This window comes from Panthera leo, chromosome B4 (assembly GCF_018350215.1).
Source record: "Panthera leo isolate Ple1 chromosome B4, P.leo_Ple1_pat1.1, whole genome shotgun sequence".
Lineage (NCBI taxonomy): Eukaryota > Metazoa > Chordata > Mammalia > Carnivora > Felidae > Panthera > Panthera leo.
Window position 1 is genome coordinate 48,160,004 of NC_056685.1, and position 7,366 is coordinate 48,167,369.

The following is a 7,366-nucleotide window of genomic DNA, read 5'->3' on the forward strand; positions in this document are numbered from 1 at the left end:
TGAAAACCAAATACAGACTTAGTGTGTAAATTTCAAAATGATGTAGAGAGAAGATAGCCCTTGAAACAAAGCATCTGACTGCATCATAAATCAAAGCAAATATTAGTCTGCAGGGAAGAGATTTTGTAGCTTAGTATTCTCAAGAGGGGACACATTTCTTCTTTCAATAGCATTTGTCGAGCACCTTTTTTCTGCCAGTTGTTGTTCTAGGCACCACTAAAACATCAGTAGACAACAGACAAAAATCTCTGCTCTCTTGTGGAGATTATGTTCTAGGGGAGACAGACAATTAAAAAATAACAAGGTAGAATAAATTATTTAGAACAAGAAAGATTTAAAAATTGGGAATGGTAGATTCATAGTCTCCATGCCATACCCATTTCTCATGCTATTTGGGAAGACGTCACGAGTCAAACAGGGGCTTTTTTTTTTTTTTTTTTTCCTGCCAAGTCCAATGTGACTCCACAATTTTTCTTAATGCACTGCTCTAGGTATGGACATTAGAAGGTATAGACACCACTAGAAATTGTCTGTAAAATCAGTTTGTACGTGTGCAGTGTGTATGTATTTATTGGGGGAGGAGAGAGCATTCATAATTTTCATCAAATTCTCAAAAGAGTCCATGACCTCAAAAGGATTAAGAATTGCCAACTTAAAGCCTCTCTTTCTTTTTAATTTTAGAGAGAGAGAGAAAGAGAGAGAGAGAGAATGAGCAGGGGAGACAGGCAGAGGGAGAGAGAGAGAGAATCTTAAGCAGGCTTCGTGCTCAGCGTGGAGCCTGAGGAGGGAGCTAGATTCCACGACCCCAGTGTCATGACCTGAGCCAAAATCAAGAGTTGGATGTTCAACGGACTGAGTCACCCAGGCACCCCTAAAGCCTCTTCTTGATGATATAGCAGTGGACTTTCAGTAACTTGGGGGACAACTGTGATGTTCTCCTAAAATATCCTTTGGTATCGCAGTCAGGGCAGGGATCTATCCAAAATTCCCATTTCTCATTTTTCTTCCGTCATAGTTCATTGTTCACTTGTATTTATCGGATGGGAAAACCGATGAAGAGACTTTTCAGAGAAGCCTACGATGGGAGACACTGCTTCTAGCCCATGCTGATGAAGGTGTGTTATGCATCGAAACTTCCTTCCCCATATCTAAGCTTCCTCAGATGTAAGACGAGGCCCGTCGTGGTGGTAAGGATGCTCTCAGTCTAAGGACCTTAGCTCTGTGCTGCCAAACGAAATCAGCAGAACTTGGAAAACCGCCTAAGAATTTCTAGAAAAATTATGGAAACTTTGAGGTATTTTCCAGCTTTCCTTTGTTGTTATAAGCACCGCCTGAAAGGTAAATTCTAGGCAGATCTTCCAAGGGGTGGTGCCTTTGCCATGAGCCTAAAAAAGCAACAAAGGACTACAGACTTAAAACTTCCCCTTTTTGCACAGACGTATTTCTCTGAGGCTACAACTAGAGACAATAGACTCTCAGAGAAGACTTTCTGCCCTGAGAGCTATCCATTTTCAAATGTGCCCACGAGGCACCAACAGCAGGCTGGGGGTAGAGCTGCAGTTCAGACAGAGGTCCTGGCTCTGTGTCTTCCCATCAGTGGATCCTTGGGCCACGGTTTTCATTTCTCTGAGCCTCAGTTTTCTCATCTGTGAAAGAGGAATGATGTCAACCTTCAGCATTGCTAGAAGGGTTGGAAATAACGCGTGAGAAAGCATCCAGCAAGGTTTCCACCTCAGAAAAGTGCTCAATACTCAACAAATGGTGGAGGCTAGGAAAATCATCACCATCATCATTTCCACATTAATTTTTTATTTTTATTTTTAGAGAGAATCCGAAGCAGACTCCACGCCCGGCGCGGAGGCCGATGCGGGGCTCAATCCTATGACCCTGGGATCATGACCTGAGCTGAAATCAAGAGTCAGGCGCTTAATGACTGAGCCACCCAGGCGCCCCCCCCCCCACTTTACATTTTGATCCTTATTTTTGCATAACACATATCAGAATAAGTAGGAGAGGGGCATTTTCATCTAAGTACTCACAATCAGCATCCATAAATCTCAAATATAAATATCTTATATAGTAACTCCTTCTTCTTTGAAGCTTTCCAGCACCGATCCAGGACAAGTGTGTTGTATTTTTTTTTCCCCTAGAGTGTGCACTGTTTATACAATTATAATTTAGACCTTTAGTGAGCACTGCTTTGTGTTAAGCGATTATTTTCTGAGCGTTAGACTTATCTCTCCACCCAAATATAAAATGTGTGAGGAAAGGCTGGTGTCGTTCGTATCGTGTAATGCTTGGAGTGGCTCGCATGATGCTTGTCAGACTCATGCAGACTAAAATTCTTTAGTAGATATGTATATGTCTAAATTAGACAGGAATGCCTACATTATGCACCCCACTCCATCTCTTTCCTCTGGTGAGAGCGTTGCCTTGGCGAAGAAAGAATACAAATATGAGCAAGGTCGTGTGTCCACAGAGAATCGCTGAAACCAACTTCTCTGTTTCTCCCTTTCTTCTATATATACGACACAGCGAACTACATTCTGCAGGGGTTCAGAGCCTTGACGTAAAGGCTTATTTCCGAATTCGACAAGCCCTTAAGAATTCCCGACTATATCCCAGGACCTGTGCACAGGAGCAGAGATAAACACAGTCCTGAGGCACAATCCTAGACCTCATGTTACTAACAATGTAATGAGGAAGACAGAAATAAACAAATGAAATTTTTTATGTATGCTTAGGAAAAGAAATGCACATGGGGTAGTATGAGAGAAGTCAGTAAGGACATCAAAGAAGGCTTCTTGGAGGAAGTGACTGCAACGCTAAATCTCAAAGGGTAGTATACATTGGTACATTGGGGAGGGTTGGAAGTGGAGGGCAAGGTAATTGAGGAAAGGGAGACCATGAGCAGTGGCGTGGCAGCCTAAAATGGTGTGGTATGTCCAGGGAATTATAAAGAAGAAGCTCAAGGTTGCTGGACTTCCAAAGTGAACATTATATAAGGATAAGAAATGTGTCTAGAGGAGGGCAGGCACAGGGTTCACATCACAGTAGATCTCTTATGCTATGCAAATAAGGAACGTAGTCTTGATCCTGTCAGTGGTAATAGAGCTGTTGAGACTAAAAGAGGCGCATGAACAGTTTTGTATTTTATTCTATAGTTTATTCTGGTAGCTGTGTTGATGGATTGGATGGGAACAAAACCAGTTTAGAGACTGTTTAGGTCTGAACTAGAGCGTTCACAGGAGGGATGGACAGAGGCTGTCGGATACAAGAAATACTTAGGTAAAATTGGCACGACCTTGTAATTGGAGGGGTGTCAAGGATGAAGGTGAGGAGGAGCGAGGACTTACGGGTTTCTTGCAACAATGTCCTTGGGGGTACCATCAACTGAGATAGAAAATACAAAAGAAAAGAATAAATGTTTTGGGGGAGATTATGGCCTGAATTTGGACATATTGAGTGTTGAGTTTGAAAAACCTGTGCTATTTCTAGGAGGCGATTTTTTGACAGACAGATATATACATCTATGCCCGGATTTCAACTCTAAACTAATGATTTATACTTCATCAGGCTAGGGATAGTAGTTTAAACCAAGTTACCCAAAGTGTGGTCTGTGGATCAGCAAATTGGCATCACCCAGGAATTTGTTAGAAATGAGAATTCTTAGGTCAACTCCAGGCCTATGATATCAGAATGTCTAGGGTTGGAGTCAGGAATCTATTTTAAAAAACTCTGCAGGTAAATTGTGAAGTTTGAGAAACAGTGGTTTAAACCATAGACCCTGGATAGACCCTCAGGATGAGATCATCCTGAAAGAGTATAAAAAGAGAAGTTGGCCACGCATAGGAAAATCCTGTTTTATGAAAGCTCTACTTTCAATATATAAGCTGCTGACTACTTCTCATCTCTTCCTCTGCTAGAAGCCTAGTCCTCCTCTCACCATGCCTGCAGTGCAAGGAAGCAACAGCTTCCTTGTAGGCATTATTGTCTTCAAAGTAGTCAGAGTACGAAGCATACTTATGACCAGATCATTCCTTCTTTCTGAAACTTCTAGGCACATTTTACCCATTTACCCTAACATTGAAGCATTTACCATGGCCAGCAGGTTTTCTCATTGTGGTAACCACCCTCCAGGATGGCCCCGTTGATCCTGATATCAGCCCTGATCACACTGTATCAGGGTTGGTCTGTGTGACCAATACAGCATGGCGGAAGTGATGCTATATCAGTTCTGAGGCTATGTTATAAAAGACACTGTGCCTCTCTATCTCTTAGATCGCCTGTTCTGTGGGAAGCTAGGTGACATGTCGTAAGGACACTGAAGCGACATAGGAAAGACATGGTGAGAAGCTGAGGATTTCTGCTAACAGCCATGTGTGTGAGCTCTGTTGGAAGTGAACCCTCCAGCTCCAGATGACCTCAGCCCCGGCTGAAAGCTTGCCTGCCACCTCATGAAAGACTGAGCAGGAGCCAGCCAGCTCCACTCCTCCCGGATAGACCCTCAGAAACCTTGGGATATTAACAAATGTTTATTGCTATGAGTTGCCAAATTTTGAGGCAATTTTTATGTTATTAGATAACTAATGCACTCATGATCGGGCCCCTTGCACCACTCCAGACTGCTCTCCCTACTGTTTTATTCTCTCCATTCCAGTCCCTGCTCTCTTGCTAATCCTTACATCAGAAGGAGATTCCTATTTCAGCAATTACTCTCCCTGTAGGAATGCTCTTCTCCAAGATGTCCATACCTGATTCATTTCCTCATTGTGTTTTTTTTTTAATGTTTATTTATTTTTGCATGACAGAGGGAGAAAGAGAGAGAGAGAGAGAGACAGAGCACAAGCAAGGGAGGGGCAGAGAGAGAGGGAGACACAGAATCTGAAGTGGGTTCCAGGCTCTGAGCTGTCAGCATAGAGCCCGATGTGGGGCTCAAACTCACAGACCGTGAGATTATGACCTGAGCTGAAGTCAGACACTGGACGCTTAACCTACTGAGCCACCCAGGTACTCCTCATTGTGGTTTTAATTTGCATTTCCCTTAGGGGTGATTATGGTGAACATCTTTTTATGTGCTTATTGCCATTTGTATATTCTCTTCAGTGAAATGTTTATTTGTATTCTTTGTCCATTTTCTAATGGGAATGTTTGCCTTTTTGTTTTTTTTGTTGTTGTTGTTTTTTAACGTTTATTTATTTTTGAGACAGAGAGAGACAGAGCATGAACAGGGGAGGGTCAGAGAGAGGGAGACACAGAATCTGAAACAAGCTCCAGGCTCTGAGCTGTCAGCACAGAGCCCGACGTGGGGCTCAAACTCATGAACTGCGAGATCACGACCTGAGCCGAAGTCGGCTGCTTAACTGACTCAGCCACCCAGGCGCCCCAATGTTTGCCTTTTGAATATTGAACTTTGAGAGTTCTTTGTGTATTCTAGATGCAAATCCTTTGTTGGGTATGTAATTTGCAAATATTTTCTCCCAGCATGTAATTTGTCTTTTTATCCTCCTATCAGAGTTTTTCACGGAGCAAAAGTTTTAAATTTTGATGATGTCACATCTATCAGTTTTTCCCGCCAAGTACTTTTGCTGGCAGCTCTAAGACCTCTTTGCTTAGTCCAAGGCCCTGAAGATTTTCTTCTATGTTTTTCCTAAATGTTCATAGATTTACATTGTACATTTAAGTCTGTGATACATTTTGAGATGGTTTTTAGACAAGGTGTGTGGGTTGGGTGTGGAATTTTAGGTGTATAAGGTGTGAGGTTTAGATTAAGATTCACTTTTTTTTTTGTTTCTTTATGGATGTCCATGGACAAAATATCCATGCTTAGCACCATTTGCTCAAGCTTTAGCCACTCATTCTCCAGAACCATTTGTTGGACAGGCTATCCCTTCTCCATTTAATTGCTTTTGCACCTTTGTCAAGAAGTACCTGGGCATATTTGTGTGGGTCTACACCTGGGTTCTTTACTTGGTTTCACTGATGTGTGTGTCTATCACTCTGTCAATAGCATACTGTCTTGACTACTGTAGCTATATAGTAAGCCTTAACATCAGGAAGACTGATTCCTTCCCACCGTACTTCCTTCTTTTTCAAACTTGTTTTGGCCATACATTTTGGAATAAACTTATCTATGTCTCCAGAAAACCTTGCTAAAAGTTTGATGAGAATTGCAATAAACATAGATCAGTTTAGTGAGGATTGACATCTTTACTACATTGAGTCTTCTAATCCATAAGCGTGGTGTGTTTTTTCAACTATTTAGGTCTGCTTTGGTTTCTTTTTAATTCGATTTCGTAGTTTCTAATTATACAAATCTTGTGCATCCTTTGTTAGATTTACACCTAAGTATTTCATTGTCTTTAGAGCAGTGACAAATGACACTACTGTTTAAGTTTCAGTTTCCATTTGTTCATTGTTAAATATAAATGCAACTGATTTTTTCTGCATTAATCTAGTATGTTTCAACCTTGCTGAACTCACTTATTAATTATAGGATAGTTTTAAATACAGATTCCTTAGGATTTTCCATGTAGATAGTCATGTCATCTGTAAATAGAAAGTTCTGTTTCTTTATTTCCAAGCTGTATGCTTTCTATTTTTCTGATGCCTAATTGCATTGGCCAGAACTTTCTGTATCATGTTGAATAAGAATCATGAGAGCAGACATTCTTGACTTGTTCCTGATCTTAGAGAAAAAGCATTCAGTCTTTCACAATTAAGTATGAGGTTAACTGTAGGGGTTTTTGGTAGATGCTCTTTATGAGTTCCTATTTCTAGTTTGCAGAGAGTTGTCATAAATGGGCACAGGGTTTTGCCAAATGCATTTTCTGTGTCAATTGATATGATCATATGATTTTCCTTCTTTAGCCTGTTGATACAGTGCATTATGTTAGTTGGGTTTTAAATAGTCTTGCATACATGGAATAAATCCACTTGATCATGGGGTGCTATTTTTATGTACTTCTGTATCTGATTTGATAATATTTTGTTAAGGACTTTTACATCTAAATTCATGAGAGAGATTGATCAGTATTTTTCCTTTTTGCTATCTTTGGTTTTTGTGTTAAAAAAGTTTATGAAGGTCAAACTGGCTTCATGAAATGAGTTGATAACTGTTCCCTCTTCTCCATTTTCTGAAAGAGAGTATTGTATTTTTATTTAATAAGTTATTTTTTTAAGATTTGCACTGTTGGTCTGGAAAATGCATAATATGATGAGATATTAAGATATTAAGAGAAGGTAACTTCTTTCTTCACATTTAGGGTGTTCCTCTCTGGAGTCCACCATGTATTGATTAGAGATGGAATCTCAGACTAGAAAAATCCAAATGTGGAAGGAATGTGTCTCTGATGTCTGTCTTCCT